The sequence below is a fragment of the Gossypium hirsutum genome, chromosome D11 (genome assembly GCF_007990345.1).
Source record: "Gossypium hirsutum isolate 1008001.06 chromosome D11, Gossypium_hirsutum_v2.1, whole genome shotgun sequence".
Classification (NCBI taxonomy): Eukaryota; Viridiplantae; Streptophyta; class Magnoliopsida; order Malvales; family Malvaceae; genus Gossypium; species Gossypium hirsutum.
In genome coordinates, this window is record NC_053447.1 from 48,293,521 (window position 1) to 48,311,043 (window position 17,523).

General features: G+C 32.3%; 1 non-coding gene across 1 annotated transcript; it reads right to left on the reverse strand.

The window, feature by feature from the left end:
- Nucleotides 1–6,894: 6,894 nt before the first annotated feature.
- LOC121223980 (small nucleolar RNA R71) lies at nucleotides 6,895–7,001 on the reverse strand. The gene has a single exon (XR_005921444.1). It is a non-coding gene; the product is annotated as a small nucleolar RNA R71 (small nucleolar RNA).
- Between the last annotated feature and the right edge of the window lie 10,522 nt (nucleotides 7,002–17,523).

Here is a 17,523-nt window from a genome sequence, read left to right on the forward strand (position 1 = left end):
TATTTATAGAGTTATTATATGGGTGAATTGAATTTTAAATAAGTAGTTTAACCGAAATTATAGTTAATTAAGACCCATAAATTAAATTGTAAAGTCTAACCACTATAGATTTTTAATTAGTGAATGAATTTACTCAAATTACAATTAACTAAATACATAGAATAACAATTAGACCTTAATAAAGCATAATATAGTGGACGGGTAGATTAAGAAAACAATTAGTTAATTAATTAAAGTTTTAATTAACTAAGTTTAAATTTAACTAATTATATGTATATATATTAAAGTTGGGGGGGGGGGAGAAGAACATTATCTTCTTTTTCCCCATGCATCGAAAATTGAAGAAGAAAACCTAGGTTGGAGTTCGAAGCTTTCGGTTAAAAATATGTAATTGCAATTTAGTTATTTTCTTATAATTTTTATATTTTTGAGGTCGTGAGAGCTTGATTTAGTTAGTCCATCGATCTACCGTAATTTGATATGATAATTAGGCTTTCTTGGTATATTTATGGAGTTTATTCTCAAGCAAAGCAGTATTTTTTTTGTAGTTTTTCATGATTTTTCGATTTTAAGTTAATAAGTGTAAATGTCTCGTTTTTACTCATTTGGAGACCTAATTTGACCAATAGTGCTATTGGGGGTCTTAACATATGGTTGAGTGGTGTAAGGACGTGTTGGAGGTTAAAAACGAGTGAAAGCGACACCAAATGAGAAGGTATCGTGATATCCACTTTGGGTATTGCGATATCCACCCTCTAAGAAGACCCCCAAGTTCAAAACTAACCGGGGTATCGTGATATCCTCTTCTTGTGCATTGCGATACTGATATAGTGAGGGGATAAAATTGGACAAAAAGGGTAATATTTGTCCACCCGGTGCACCAATCACACAAGCCCAAGAAGAGCAGGATACAAACATTAGCTTAGTTTTAGCTTTAGTTTCTCTAGGTTTTCTTTTGGTTTTTCTGCAACTTTTTCTAGGGTTTATATTTTCTCTTCTCCTTTCTTAGTTTTAAAGTTAATTTTCCTGCACTTTCTTCTTGTTCTTAGTGTTCTTGTAGTTAGTTAAGTTAGTTATCACTGTAGCCTAGGTTTATTTGCACTTTCAATCCCTGTGATTTGGTTGTAATGACATTTCTAGCTTTAGTTTGATGTATTTCAATTTCTTTTACTTTAAATCTATTAAAGTTTGTTCCTTTTATATTTGTTACTTTAGATTTTTTTATTGAATGTTTTTTTGTTGAATGTTCTTTAAGCTTTCTTGCATAAAAATATAAAGTTTTATATTTTTTAAAGCTTTACATTAATGACTTTTTTTCTTTTCATTCTCATGGTTGTTAGTTGTATTTCCGGCATCAGTAGCTAAACCTTTAAAGGGGTTGGTCTATTGCCATAAATATCATAAACTAGGTCGGTTTTTAAAATTTTAACTTTTTGTTGTACAAGAAAATCGTTTTCAAACCAGATTTTTTTAACACCTTTTGCCTTATCGAGACTTCGTTCTTTGCGTCGTCGTAATGTCGTGCTCCTCCTCATCGAGATGTCGGTTCTGTTTCGTATTTGGTTTTCCTAAAAATGCAAGCCACACCCCACAAAATTTCCACAATGATTTATATTTTCTCAACGCCTTCTTTGCTGAGCCCCATCAGGGGCCTAACTTGATTTTGCGGGATTCTTAACCGAGTCCAAGTGGTACTTAGACTTTGAAAGTGGAAGGCTTTTAATTTTTTGAACTACTAAATCAAAGTTGACTCATGTTTGCTTCCCATAAATGCACTGCTCTGTTTTACCAACTCCTTCACCAGAAAGAGAACCTCTCTTATTCAAAACAATCATACTTTTTATATGACCAAGTTGCCTATGCTTCAAACGAGTCAACTCTGACTTCTTAAAAGATGAGGAAATTGTTGTTTTACTAATCACTGTTGCTTACAGAGCATATAGACTGTCAGTCTTCTAACCTTTCATCAAATCGAGAGCTCCACAAGATACTTTAATGCCGCTTGACTTAATGACGATTCTACAATTGTTTGACTCTAACATACTTAGTGAGATAAGGTTTTTCTTTAAATCAGGCACATGCCTGATATTTGAAAGTGTCCTGATAATTCCTTTAAACTCTCTTAAAAATATTTTTAATCTCCTCTTACTCTTAATTCATAGATTAAATATGACCAAAATAACCTAGATTAATCAAAATTTGATTAGGAAAAAATAATAGTGTTTAACTAGGGAAAAATAATCAGAATTTGGAGAACATGTAGCCACGTCATGACGTCGCCTTTCGCCTCGTTGGGACATCGTTCTTCGCGTTGTCGCAACTTTGTGCTCCTTCTTGTCAAGACGTCGATTTTGTTTCATCTCTAGTTTTCCCGAAAATGCGAGGCACACCCCACAATACCCAAAACTGATTTAATAACCAGTTATTTAAAAAGTGGTAGTGGTCCCCAAGAAATAGATATATCTCGTATTTCTTTTCCATCCCCATCAGAGAGATATACTAGGAGAAAAACTATTTTCTTGGAAGATCAAAACCTTCTGGGGAATCTTCAATAATGAATTCAGGTACGCTTCCACGTATAGTTTTGTTATTGATTTGTTATTGATGATCTGACATGGCAAATTTTGGCCTCTTAAAGTTTTATATAAAGTATTATTTTAAGATTTTAACAAGTGGCATCCGAGCCTCGTCATGTCGAATCATTGAGTATGGGTTAAGTTGATTCATTTATGAAATTTCATTGGTGTCATATTATACTTTAGTATTTCAATTAGATATAGGTTAAGTAGTTGAGTTTGATGATTATTTATTAAAGCTTTGGGTTTTGATTTTTATGGATTCAGTTCAGGAAAATTAATGTATGGATCGGTTTATTTTCGGTTACATATATTTGGGTTTCATTATGAAACCACATATATTCATATATATATTTTTAGTAATATGCGTGGACTTTAAAAGTATAACCTGTGGAAAGAAAAAAGTTTTTGATATTTGAATGGATTCAAGGTAAATTTTGAAGGATATAATGTTGATTATTTATTTATTTATTACGAGGTGTTAGGTTTTAGTTATATATTATTCAGTTCAGGTTTGCAGATTCGTTGATTTGGGTTTATTGGTTTGAAAACCTTTAAATTTGCAGGTAAATTTCTGGATTAGGTTTCATTAGAAACCGTGTATAATCTATATAATTGTATATCATGTTTAACGCTTTTATGAAAATATAGTTTGAATTTGATGGAAACTTGAATATTGATAATGGAGGTTTATCGGATTTACATCTCCTAATTGTTTTCTGTTATTTCTAATTTTGAAGTTTATAATGCGTAAATTGCTCACTGTTTTATATGCTTCAGATTTTTTATTGTTTTAGACTCGAAAAATTTGAAACATGCGCATCAATTTCTGTTTAATCATAAATACAAATAGAAATTTTTATAGTATATGCAGAGTAAGTTTTTTTATTTGATTTTGAATTAACATATATACGTGAATTACATTGGTGTTTTGTTTATGCCAAAATTATAAATACATGTGCTTGTTAATTATTTGGCATTGAATCATTGCATTATTTCTATTTGGTTTTGGCATGTATGTTCTTACCTTTGATTGTTATGAAAATTTTGAATTTGAATATCAGTATATTTATAAATATTTTAAAATAACTTAATTGAAACAATAAGTTGTCAAAGTGATTTCTGTTAAAATTATTTTGTTTTTAAAATATAAAAGGTTATATGCATGTAAATTAAGCTATGTTAATATTGATTAGCCCAAAGGAAGGTTAATATTTAAAAAATTTTACATGTGCAATAGTGGTAATAAACATGTGACAATTATTTTGTTTTACACGTAAATAATAAATTGACCCAGAGAAAGATTTATTGTTCGACATGTTTTTATTGTCAGTATTTGATTACTACAATAATATATCACTTAGAAGTTAATATTTTTGTTCAAAGATGAAATTAACATAAATATTTTGAAACAAATAAATTCAGATTTTAGCTTTGAGTTTTAATTAAGGATGTCTAATATTTTAAATAGATTAGTTGGAATAAAATGTCATTATTTTGAATTTATTGTTTATTTATAGATATTGATGTGAGTTTGTGATAGCTCTAATATATAGCGTTATTAAAGTACTTTTGACCTTATATTTCGGGCAAGTTAAGAGGGATTGATAATTTTTTAGTAGCTATTTTTGTTATATTTCTATTGAATATTCGATATTGAAAGGTTTTAATAGGATATATTACATTTTTGGTCAACTTCCATGCTAAAATATGCAATTTTATCCTTGAAGGTGGCTATTGAAGTTTACTCAACACCACAACAATGTCACAGCAATATCATAAGCCTCAAGACCGATAAGAACAAGCTAGCTCATGTTCAAGGATTATAAATAATAGCTACTAGGCAAAAGAAAGTAAAAGGACAATAGAGAAAATGGAGCCAACATGCATCAAAACTTCAGCTACAGAGAGCACACATTGGTCGCGGACAACTCGCAGTTATCACGTCGCTGATGAGAGTTTAACGAGCATGCATTGCTCATGGATAGCTTGCAATTAGAGCTCAGCTCACATGCATTGCTCGTGGACATCTCGCATCTCTCTGTTTATAGCTTGTATGCATCGCTTGCATTTCACCAGTTCGCAGCTCCATCTCAATTCGCAAGCTCTTTGTTTGCAACTCGCATGCAACCCTTGGAGACTATTCGTATTGCACCAGTTCGCAAGCTCTTTGTTTGTACCTCGCATGCAACCCTTGGAGACTGTTCGCACTTCACTAGTTCGTAGCTCTATCCCAGTTCGCAAGCTCTCTGCTTGCAGCTTGCAAGTAGCGTTTGTTGGTGGGGAACTTACAACATACAACTCGTAGTACATAGCTCGCGTTCTCAGATCGCTAGCAACGCTTGCTAGTGGGAGCTCGCGTATACAGCTCACATATAATGCAACTCACAGCACACAATCCTATGGTCGCATGCATTACTCGCCTACATGGAGCTCACAGTTCACGGCTCGCACATCAAAGTTCCCATTTCACACTTTGCTAGTTGACAGATATGTGAGATGCGACATGGTTAGTCGATCTCCAACGCGTACACAAAGAACTTAGTTTACTATTAGATTATGGAAAGCAGAAAACACAGAACCACTATAATGATAGAGTAAATTAAGGAACCGCTACGCCTAAAAATAGAAAAGATGAAAGGAGCTTAACAATATAAATAGGGAGTAAATTTCAGCATCAAAGGGGGATAGAACACGATAGAACACAAACACACATAATTTGAGAAAAGAAAAATCAAAGCACAAGAGTGAGAGCATTGAGGCTGAAAATGACACAGAGTTTTTGAGGAAGCAAACGGAAGCTAGTTGCGGAGAACCACTAACATTCGACTAATCATCATTTCTTTCTCTTATCTATTTATTTATTCTGTTGTTTTTAAATCATGGCTGCAACTTGTTTGTTGGTTTTCACTTTAATGATTATGACTTAAAATTGTTATGCTAGAATATTTTCGGATCCTTAGCATAAAATTATCGATGCTTTGCTAATAATGTTTTGTGCAAATGGTTGTTATTCATTTGAGTGGTTTTCACATTTAACACTTGCTAAAGCATAACTAATATTAGTAAGTACTTGAGTTAATTATCACATTTGAGAAGATGGCAATTAATAAACATTTAACTCGAAAGGTCCATGTTTAATTCTTCCCGTAATTAAATTTGTAACAGTATAGAGATATATTTTTACCTTACATAATCCTTAGGAACGATGCCTAAAAATGTGATCTTGAGGTTAACTTGACATAGACATATGTTAAGGTGATTAAAAGATTTAACTCAGTGACTTCGAGAGAAACCTAAAGCCAGTGGATTCCATATTAGTAAACTACCATATCACCACAACATTTTATAACATTGCTTTCGATGATTCATGTTAGGGGGAAACAAATGTTCTAGCCTTTCATGTCATTGTTTTCATTGCAAATACATTTTGTGATATTATTTTAATTTGTTTCGTGTACTTAGTTAAATTTAATTTAAGTACTTAGTTAACTCAATTCCCTTATATTTTTGTTACTTCCCAAATTCATTACTAGTTAATTTTACAATTATTATTTTAAACCAGTCTTTGTGGAGATGATAACTCCAATACTCATTACTTTATTACTTGTTGGCGATTGTGTACACTTGTACATCAATAGAAAATCTTGCAAAAAAGTTTTTGGTGCTATTGCTGGGGACTATTTTACTCATTATTTTCTAAATTAATTATCTTGCAATTTTGTTTAATTTTCTTTTGTTTTCACTTCAATAATTTTCATGATTTTTCAGGTGCTATTAGTTTATGAACATAAACTAAATTATTGATTTACTTCCCATTGATCCTGAAATCGGATGTACTTTTAGAAGGAGAAGAAAGGAACGAGTGAATCAGAGACAACCTGCATAAATGAATATTGCACCGCAAGGTCAAAGAGAAGGAGCTGCTAGTAATGTTCCAAATCTGGTCATTGTTTTTGATAAAAAAGATCGTGCCATTCACCAATATGTTGTGCCTCTCTTCAATGAACTTAATCTGGGTATTGTTAGACCCGAAATTGAGGCACTTCAATTCAAATTGAAGCTGGTCATATTCTACATGCTTCAAACGGTGGGTCAATTTAATGGGATACTTATTGAAGATTCACACATTCATCTACGCTTATTCATGTAGGTGATTGACTCATTCAAATTGAACTTGAGACTAAAATTATTTCCATACTTTTTGAGAGATAAAGCACAAGCATGGTTGAACTCATTACTCTCTGATTCGGTAACTATTCAGAAATAATTAACTGAACGATTTTTGATGAGATATTTTCCTCCTAGCAAGAATACCAAGCTTCGAAATGAAATCAACACATTCCAAAAACTTGATGAAGATTCTCTATATGAGGCTTGGGCGTAGTTCAAGGCATTATGGTGAAAGTGCCCTCACCATGGTATTCCACATTGCATTCAGTTGGAGACTTTCTACAATGGTCTCAATGCTCATATGAAAATGGTGGTAGATGTTTCAACCAATGAAGCCCTTCTTTCTAAGTCCTACAATGAAGCTTAAGAAATTCTTGAAAGGATTTCTGGCAACAATTATCAGTGGCTAAATACTTGAGTATTCACAAGAAGAAGAGTGGTAGAAGTACATGATTTGATGCATTTACTTCTTTGGCGGCCTCGGAATCTTTTATGTCTGCTATGCTTAAGAACCTAACAATACATAGGTCCAATGGTAACCCGATGGGTCAGCAGCCAGACCAGTTTGAGAATATATCTTGTGTATATTGTGGACATGGCCATGTTTTTGTGAATTACCTGTCAAATCCAAAGTCAATCTATTACATGGGGAATCATAATCGAAGTGGTACATAGTCAAACTTTTACATTCCTTTATTATGAAATCATCCAAATTTTTCATGGGGCTGGTCCGAGTAACTTTCATATGCGAACAAGACCAAATTATTATTTGGAATATTCACAACACGCTCAGAAACTCCTACCAACTGAACCTTCGAGTAATATTGAGAATTTTCTAAAGGCATACATGGTGAAGAATGATGCACTGATCCAAGGCCAAAAAACAACATTGAAGAATTTGGAAAATAAAGTGGGACAGCTGACCAATGAGTTGAGAAGTAGACCCCAAGGTGCTTTACTAAGTGACACAGAAAATTTAAGAAATGCATGTAAAGAACATTGCAAAGTCGTCACCTTGAAGAGTGGGAAGATGTTGGAGTCCAAGGAGTTTGAAGCTAAAGATGAACCCTTTGTTATTTAAAACAAGGGGAAAATTCAACCTAGTGATGAAATTCTTGCATTACAAAAGTCTGTTCTTGCGACCTTTGCTAAAATATTACTACAACAAAGCAGTCCTAGAAGTCAACATCTGAGATCAAGGTTGCTGTACCGCAAAAGAGTGGTCCAGACAGATTTAAAACCCTACAGCTCCATGTCCTCAACGATTTTAGAAGCAGAAGCAAGAGGTTCAATTTAAGAAGTTCTTGGACGTGTTAAAATAGTTATATATCAACATTCCACTTGTGGAAGCTCTTGAGCAAATGCCAAATTATGTGAAATTCATGTAGTACATTCTCTTTAAAAAGAAAAGGTTGGGGGAATTTGAGATGGTGGTTTTAATAAAGGAATGCAACGCATTTTTACAAAACAAACTGCCACTAAAAATGAAAGATCCAGGGAGTTTCACCATACCATGCAACATTAGAGACTCTTATTGTAGAATAAATCTATATGATTTTGGAGCGAGTATCAATTTTATACCCATGTCTATGTTTAGGCGAGAGTCTTGGTGAGGTCATACCAACGACGGTTACACTTCAATTGGAGGATGTGTCATTATCACATCCTGAAGGGAAGATAGAAGATGTTTTAGTATGTATGGATAAATTTATATTTCCATTTGATTTTATTGTATTGGATTTTAAGACAGATAAAGAAGTACTAATCATTTTGGGGGGACCTTTCTTGGCAACTAGTGAAACATTGATCAATGTGAAGAAAGGTGAACTCACCATACGAGTTTAAGATGATCAAGTGACCTTTAATGTGTTCATGGCCATGAGATTTCCAATTATAATTGAATTTTTTTTGCTATGTTCGAGACAGAAATGTTGGTTTCTACATAATGGGAACTTAACTCTATAGATGATCCGTTAGAATACATTTTAGTATCCGACCCACCGAATGACGATGAAGATGATGAATGTTTGGCTTTTTTAGAAAGGATTTACTTTACAATCTTGATTTGAATAATTGGAGTTATCATTTCGTGACTACACACAACCAAAGACATTGATTGAGGAACCACCCTAAATGGAGTTAAAGGCACTTCCTTCCCATTTGAAATATTCTTATTTGGGTCCCTCCCCAACTTTGTTTGTCATCATTTTAGCTGATTTAACTGAAAAATAAGAAGAAAAGTTGCTCGATGTGTTGAAAAAGTTTAAAAGGGAAATCAGATGAACTATCGCTGATATTCGAGGTATCAATCTGTCTTTGTGTATGCATAAAATCTTACTAGAAAAGGATGAAAAGGTATTGATTGATGGCTAAAGAAGACTGAACCTTATTATGAAAGATATAGTTAAGAAGGAAATTATTAAATGGTTAGATGCAGGGATTATTTACCCTATATTTGACAACTCGTGGGTGAGTCTAGTTCAATGCGTACCGAAGAAAGGGGGAATCACAGTTATAGAAAATGAGAATAACGAGTTGATTCTGACAAGAAGAGTTACAAGTTGGAAAATTTGTGTGGATTACAGGAAACTAATCAAAGAAACTCGGAAGAATCATTTCCCACTGCCATTTATTGCCAAATGTTGGATAGGCTTGCGGGACGTGAGTATTATTATTTCTTGGATAGATACTTAAGGTACAATTAGATAGTTGTAGCTTTGGAAGATCATAAAACCACTTTCACTTGTCCGAACGGTACATTCATTTTTCGAAGAATGCCCTTCAACTTATACAATGTGCCGGCAACATTTCAAAGGTGTATGATGGCAATATTCACTGACATGGTTAAGCAATTTTTGAAAGTTTTCATGGATGGCTTTTTAGTGTTCGGGGATTCGTACAATTATTGTCTAAATAATTTAGCTATGGTACTGAAACAGTGTGAAGAAATGAACATTGTCCTTAATTAAGAGAAATGTCATTTTATGGATAAGGAGGGTATTGTTTTGAAGCACAAAATATCAAGACATGGAATTGAAGTTGACAAAGCAAAAATTGATGTGATCGAGAAGTTGCCACCTTCTATTTCTATAAGAAGCGTTAGAGGTTTTTTGGGGCATGTCGATTTTTATCTAAGGTTCATCAAAGACTTCTCAAAGATTTCCAAGCCACTGTGTAATTTATTAGAGAAGGATATAACATTCAATTTTGATCAAGTATGCTTGAAAGCCTTTGATGAGCTGAAACAATGGTTAATTTTAGCACCAATTATTGTTACACCGAATTGGAATTCTCATTTTAAGATGATGTGTTGTAACACCCATTACTCAGTCCGGTTGTTGGACCCGAGCTACGGAATGTTACAATCATAACTGAAACAGAATGCGTTCAATTTACATCGATTATTTCAAATAAATATGGAATATTTCATAAATACACAATTAATAATCAATTTAAACAAAATCATACAATCATAGTCAAATCAATTCATAATCACTAAATACAACAATTCTTAGGTCTTATACGAGCTTACGTATACTCCAGTATCACCCATAATTTAGCTAGGACTAACTTACAACATTTCCAAAACTACAAATCAATTATATCATAAATAAATCCTTCAAATAATCATTCATGTCATAAGCACTCAAGTATTATGATATATATAATTGAAACATTTTTCAAAAGTTAAAGGCAAGTATGAAAAACAAGGGTCACACAGCCGTGTACCCAAGCCATATAACTCTTTGTGACCATGTGGCAGAAAAATGACCATGCCCTCCAGTAGTGACAGGACTGTGTGGCCATAACATATAACAATTGGGAACAATGTAGACAAAAAATGTTAACGTTTTACAACCTTCACACGACCGTGCCTCCAGCCTGTGTATTTCACACGTTTTGACAAATTCAAAAACTTGCTCAAAACATTTCCAAAACAAGGTAAAACATACATATATCAATCTCCTAAATCACTAACCAATATACCTCAATGACACCATTACAAACCAAGAATTTCAAAACATTACAATTTATTCAACTCAATTAATACCATTTATGCTATTCACTACACATTACTGAACCTTCTCACATATGCAAAACATTCATTTAACATCCACCATCAACACCAATTATCATGCCATATTGGCACCAAATGACCCTTCAACAAAAACACTTTATACCATACAAATCATCTTACAAATGCACCTGATTTAGTACACAAATGAAATCTCCATTATACCTTTTATATCATTGAAATCATGCACACATTTCTTACCCATTTATTTCTATACTAATCACTTATGCATCAAACTATTCTCAAGAATAAACAAACCATTGACTTTCATCACTTATACACATATATATATTGAGATGCAAACATGTAAACATAATCTACAAGCCTTTAAGGCTATTATCAATCATGTAAAAAAATTATACATATCAACCTATGTACATGCTGTTGGGAAATGTGCCCATATTGTAGTAAACATGTAACTGTTTTCTATTTATTTAAACGATGAATAAATAAAATTAATTTCACATTTCACTATTATGTCTTTTGTATTTCTATCTTTCATATTTTGCATGCATATCAAAATTGTGACAAGAAAATATTAGCTTATTGATTGTGTAAGTTTAAACTAATGATAAGTGGCACTGTAAGAACGTATGCATTGCGAGAAAGACAACTTACTTCGGTAGATAATCTAAATGAGTTTGTAATCTTGTAAAAGAATTAAAGTGAGCATTTGATTCAAATACTTAGAAGGATTATTATGTTGTCTATAATTCCAATTGAGGAGATGACTAGTCTTGGCTATCAGAGCAGTTGACTCCATGGGTAGAGATATAGATGTATTTATTTGCAGAATGATAATTGGACTAAACCTAAGATGAATTAATTCTAAATCTGTTTGTGAATTACTTCACTTGTGACATTCATGGTGTGATTTACCTAAATCCTGATTTAGTAACTGACCATGCGTACGTGACAGATGTGCTTTGATATAAGTGGAGGCTTATGCTCTAAAGATGATCGAACCGATAGTCGGTATGTTGGGTACATGATTTGTGTATGGCATGACTTTTCTAGTAATAGTGGAATTCATAGCTCAACTAAAGAGTTAAAGATATCCTCTCATTAACATTATGTGGATTGATAAATATGGAACGTGGCTACGGGTTACTTGTTCTTGATCGAGCAATTTATTACAGTTATTTGTTGATAGTGATCATATTAATTATTAAGAAGACACAATGATGACAATGAGATAAAATATGATTGTATTGAGTAAACAGATTTAACTCAAAGGAATCTAGGATATCTTATGAGGGTAACACACACATGACAAGGTAATTGGACAAAGCAGTTGGATGAGTTACTTTTGTAAAGAGTATACGCTAAGGAGTTTTCAATCATGGTGCTTCTTGTGAACTGAGTCCATGATTAAGTAATTGCGAATTATCGAAATGATGCTTCCGGGCATAATTGCAATTACTAGAGACTAATTGTATATGTCTGATTAGTCCCTCCAGTAGCTCAACAAACTCTTGGTAGGACTGTATTTAAATCAGAAGAAAATTCTACGAATTTAGAAATAATTTAATTGAGTCGATTTATCTGATGTGGAACTAAATTAGACAATCTTAAGAATTGTTCAACTAGAGAATTTGATTAAATAATTTTCTTAAAAAAAATTTAGAAAATCTAAGTGATTTTTGGGAAAATTAATTTTGATAAAGTAAAATTAAATTAATCAAATTAATTAAATTTAATATGATATTTTTAGAAATTAAATTTCAAGTTAGACAATTGGTCCAATGGGTAATTGAACTTGAAAGTTGGACTTGAAATCGTAAATTGGGTTTGGGAGCCCAAAATCGAGATTGAGACCCAAAAATTGGTCGAATCGAGTCTGGTATGTGAAACCGGGCCGACGGTCCAACCGGTGGCTGGACCAGATCGACTGGGTCATCACTGGCTCGAATTGATCCGAGTCGGGGTGTCGGAAGTTGCGATGATGACATTTTAATGGCCGACAAATGGTCGACGACAGTGGGTCTTTGGTGGTTTAGTAGTGGAAGAATTAAACTCCTACTAGGACTCTAGCAGAGAATTTGATTTCAGATTAACTATTCCAAAAATAATATTGTTTTAATAAATTTAGTATTAAATTAAATTTAATACTGATATTAATAATAATTTATTAATTTAATATTAAATTGATTATTTTAATATTAAATTTAATTTAATGTTTGCCTTGTAAATAAATATTATATTAAGTTAATATTAAAGTGATTAAGTTTAATCATAGTTGAACTCTCTAAACTCTCCATATATAAACAGAGTCATGGGTTATTATTCGACACACATGGATTCAAGAGAAAGTTGTAGAGAGAAAATTCTCTGAAGAAATTATTTCAGAAAATTTCTAGAGATATTTTTATTATTTACAACATGGTCTAAAATTTTGGAGAAATTATGAAATTACCCCACTGGAAATTTTTGTAAAAGGTTTTCTGATTCAAAACGATCCCACACTTGACAAATGTGAGCTTGAGGATAGCAAAGAAGACTATTCGATCGAAGCCTTCATCCTAGATGAATTGAAAAGGTAAATTTTGATTAAGTGTTTATTACTTTAGATATCACAACCAAGATCTAGTTTTGGAAGTTTTTTTTCAAACTTTGGTTTTCCCTTAAATTTATTTTTCGATGCATTTTTCAAACCTGATTTTCCAACACATGCCACATAATTGAGTCTAGAAATGATTAAAAGTCTATTGAGACAGAAGTTGGTTAGTGTGTGTTCCAAGGTGATTTGATCGACACATTCCTCAAAATGACCATTACAAAAGCAAAAAAGGAACAAAATAAGCATTTCGAATTCTTAGTAAGTTCATAGGCATTAAACCAAATAACTTACCTCAGTTTACAAGTAAACACTACATACTATTTAGCTCGATAAATTTTTCCTAGCATGACAAATCAAATATAAAAAAAGGTGAGTTAACATTTAACCACATCATAAAGCAAATCAAATATGAAATAAACCAAATCACTTAAAATCACATTTAATACCATTCTCAACCCAATTCAATATTAGCTATATGAACATCATTCTCATATCATATAAATTCTATCTATTTATCAAATATACATCCAATTCTAATTTAATGTCAATTACTGTCACACCTAAAAATTTGGTCTAGAGGTTTCGAGGTTAGTTTTGGAAATTTTGGGTTCGGTAATTCAGGATTTGGTAACTGGAAAACATCTTCATCAAATGGCTTTTGAAAATAAAATTGATTTATGAAAGAAATGACAAAAAGACTTTTGATTTAAAAAGAGGACTGTTTTGTAAAAGAGTTTAAGTTGAGAAAAGCTTAAAGGCAAATATATCAAAATTTTATAATTAACCTATTTCCCCCTTCACCTACAGAAGATGCACGACACCCTTTTCCCCTTACTTCTTTTTGCTGTCAATTGAAACCCCCAAAACCTTAATCACAAATTTTGATCTTTATTTCACCAAACCTTTTGATTTCTATCATCTTTCACACACTAAATCTTTTCCAAATTCTAAGAGAAGCATCAAGAACACCATTAATTTCATTACTATTCATTTTGTGGGTTTTTCTCAGATTTCAATCAACCATTCATTTTTCTCCTCAATCAAGGTAAGGTTTTGTTTTTTTATTAGATTTTAATGCAAACTAGTCTCTCAAATCAAGTTTTAATCCGTTGAATCAAGCATTTTGTATGTTGGCTGAAATTGGGGTCGTTAATTGTAGAATTTAGATTTTTTAATGAAACTATATTTTCGATGTGGTTTTCAAATTTTTTCGATGAGATTAGAATATTTTTAAACTTGTTTTAAACTTTCGTTAAGGGATTTGAAGATTATATTGGGTTTTCATTGAAAATAGCCATAAATGTCGAAATTTTCCAAAACCAGAAATCTGAAGAGTTCTGGATGTTTTAACGGTTGAAAATAATTCTTAGATGAAAAATTAGATGATTAGAATTGATTATAAGTAATAAGAATAAGTTCGGATTAAGAAATCAGAGTTTCAGCTAAGCGAGTCAAAAATTTCAGTTCTAAGAAGAGTTGGTTTTAACCTGCGTTTTTGTTCGAGTTAATATGTGTTTTGGCTATTAATTGTTTGTATATGTTGTGTGGTTAATATGTGAGAATATTTAGAATCATTGGAACGCTTTACGAGCAAGGCGAAAGGAAAGGAAAAGCTAGTTTGAACTTTCAGCAAACAAGCGAAAACATGATGGGTCAGTGTTTTGGAGTCGCTGCTTGTGGGCATGATTCATAGTGTTAAATGAGAGCTTAGAAGTAGTCTAAATGTAACATCCCAAAATTTAGCTTAATGAGAATGTATAATTTTATCAAAGGTAAGGAGTTAATTAAGTGGTTAGTTGTTAAATGTGTAAGCATGGAATTTAATTGGAGGTCCTAAGCTCAAATCTCTTTCATTGAAAAATAATTAAAAGTTTTACAAAATCCCTTATTTTAAATATGTGTGCCATCCATACCTTGTAACCATAGGTATAAATGTTAATTTTACACAAAATAGCCAACCTTTATTCTATATATCCTCATGCTAGTCGTTCCTCCCCTCTTCTCTCTTCTTTTATCTTCAATTTTTCTTTCTTCCTCCATTGTTGTTGTCACCCATAACACCTAGTTTTATAATATTTTTTTCTTTTCTTTTCTTTTTGCAACAAGATTTTGCATAATCTATTCCATCATATTTCTGTCATTTTTCTCTAATAAAAGTAGCCCCAAATCTAAAATCTTGAGTCTCCAAGTTCAATTCCTATCGTTGCGAAGAAGTGCCATTGCCGCCCATAGCATCTAGCTTGTGTAAGATCTATTTCTCACTGGTTTTCTTGTTAAATCTTGATAAATAAAAACTTAAATTTTTGTATTTGGAATATGGGGGATTTTTTAGGATTTAATGGATTTTTTTTCCAACTTCTTAATCAATTCCATCTCCTTTCTCTCTCGTTTTCTTGTTAAATCTTGATAAATAAAAGGGGGATTTTTTCATTAATTATTTCCCATTTTTTCTAGCATGATTTTGGGTTCTTGAACCCCTCCTAATCATCCTTGAAATAGGTTTTGTAACACCCCTTACCCGAGACCGTTTCCGGAGTCGAGCATGAGGCGTTACTTGACTTAACTTAACTGAAAAGTTCGGGGCATAAAAATTTACTTTTTAAAAGTTATTTCACTGTTCATAATAAGGCTGTCCACCTGCACAACAGTCACTAAATCAATTATAAGTCGAGCTACGAAACTTGAAATTTAGATTTGTAAATTTTCCCTGAAACTAGACTCATATATATTTTTACCATAAATTTTTTATAATTTTTGGTTCAGTCAATTAGTACAGTTTATTAGTTAAAATTTATTAGTTAAAGTCTCCCCTATTTCACTGATCGACTATCCTAAACTCTCGTCACTAAAATTTAATTATATCATTGTACAGATTTCATATGGTGTTCTCACTCATTTCTACAAAAAATAGACTTAATAAGAAATCTAGAAATATAAATTAAAACTCATAACTATTTTTTAACAATTTTTAATAATTTTCCAAAGTCAGAACAGGGGATTCCAAAAACCACTTTGACCTTGTCTAACTAGAATGCAAATATCTTAGAATACATAATTCCTTTGTCTACACTGTTAGTTTTCTATGAAAATAGACTCAATAAGCTTTAATTGTATATCTCATCCACCCTCTAATTCATTTTATACTATCCTTGGTGATTTTTCAAAATCACGTCACTACTGCTGTCTCAAAACTGATTCACTACCAATTTTTACTTTTTCATGATTTATATGCATAATTTATCACCTAGACATTTATAACAACAAACACCTTCATACTTAGCCATTTTAATAACTATTCATCATCAAATATTTACATATCATCTTTTGGTCATATCTTAAGAATATACAATCGAAATGACCAAGTCCCTATACATGCCACAGCTCAAAACATTTATCGTCTTAAAATACCGAGTTGTGGTGGTTGATAGTGTGAACGCTCTCCGACGTCTTCAAGATCCTGACTATGCTTGATAATACTATATGAAATAAAAAGAAATAAAAGAAGTAAGCATAAAGCTTAGTAAGTTTACAAGTAAATAAATAACAACATTTATCATAAACAATTATATTCATAAATTTTCATTAAGCATTAAGATCTTTACTTTCTTCTTTACTTACTCTCTTACTCGTTTACTTACTTGTTTGCTTAACTTACTCCTTTGTTGCTGAAATTTCTTTTCTCGACTGATAATTGAGATACTCTTAATCTTATTAACTCGCCTGAACTTGTCTATTAGGATTTTACCTGAACTTTCATGTAACATCGTCTATTTACTATCCCGTTGAATCGCTTGGAATACTAAGTATACTCGAGTCTCCTGTCTGAATATAACATGCCAAAGTGTCCCAGACATAGTCTTACATGAGATGTTTCTTGTACTACCAATGCCATATCCCAGATATGGTCTTACATGGGAGTTCTCATATAGGTGCCATGCCATGTCCCAAACATGGTCTTACGAGGGACCTCTCATCTCGGTGCCAATGCCATGTCCCAGACATGGTCTTACATGGGACTTCTCATAATCTCAATGATTCCAATTCCATGTCCCAGACATGGTCTTACATGAGATCTCTTTACCCAAATGTCATGACATTTGTATCCAATACATTCCTTATGTTTCAACGGGGCCTTTTAA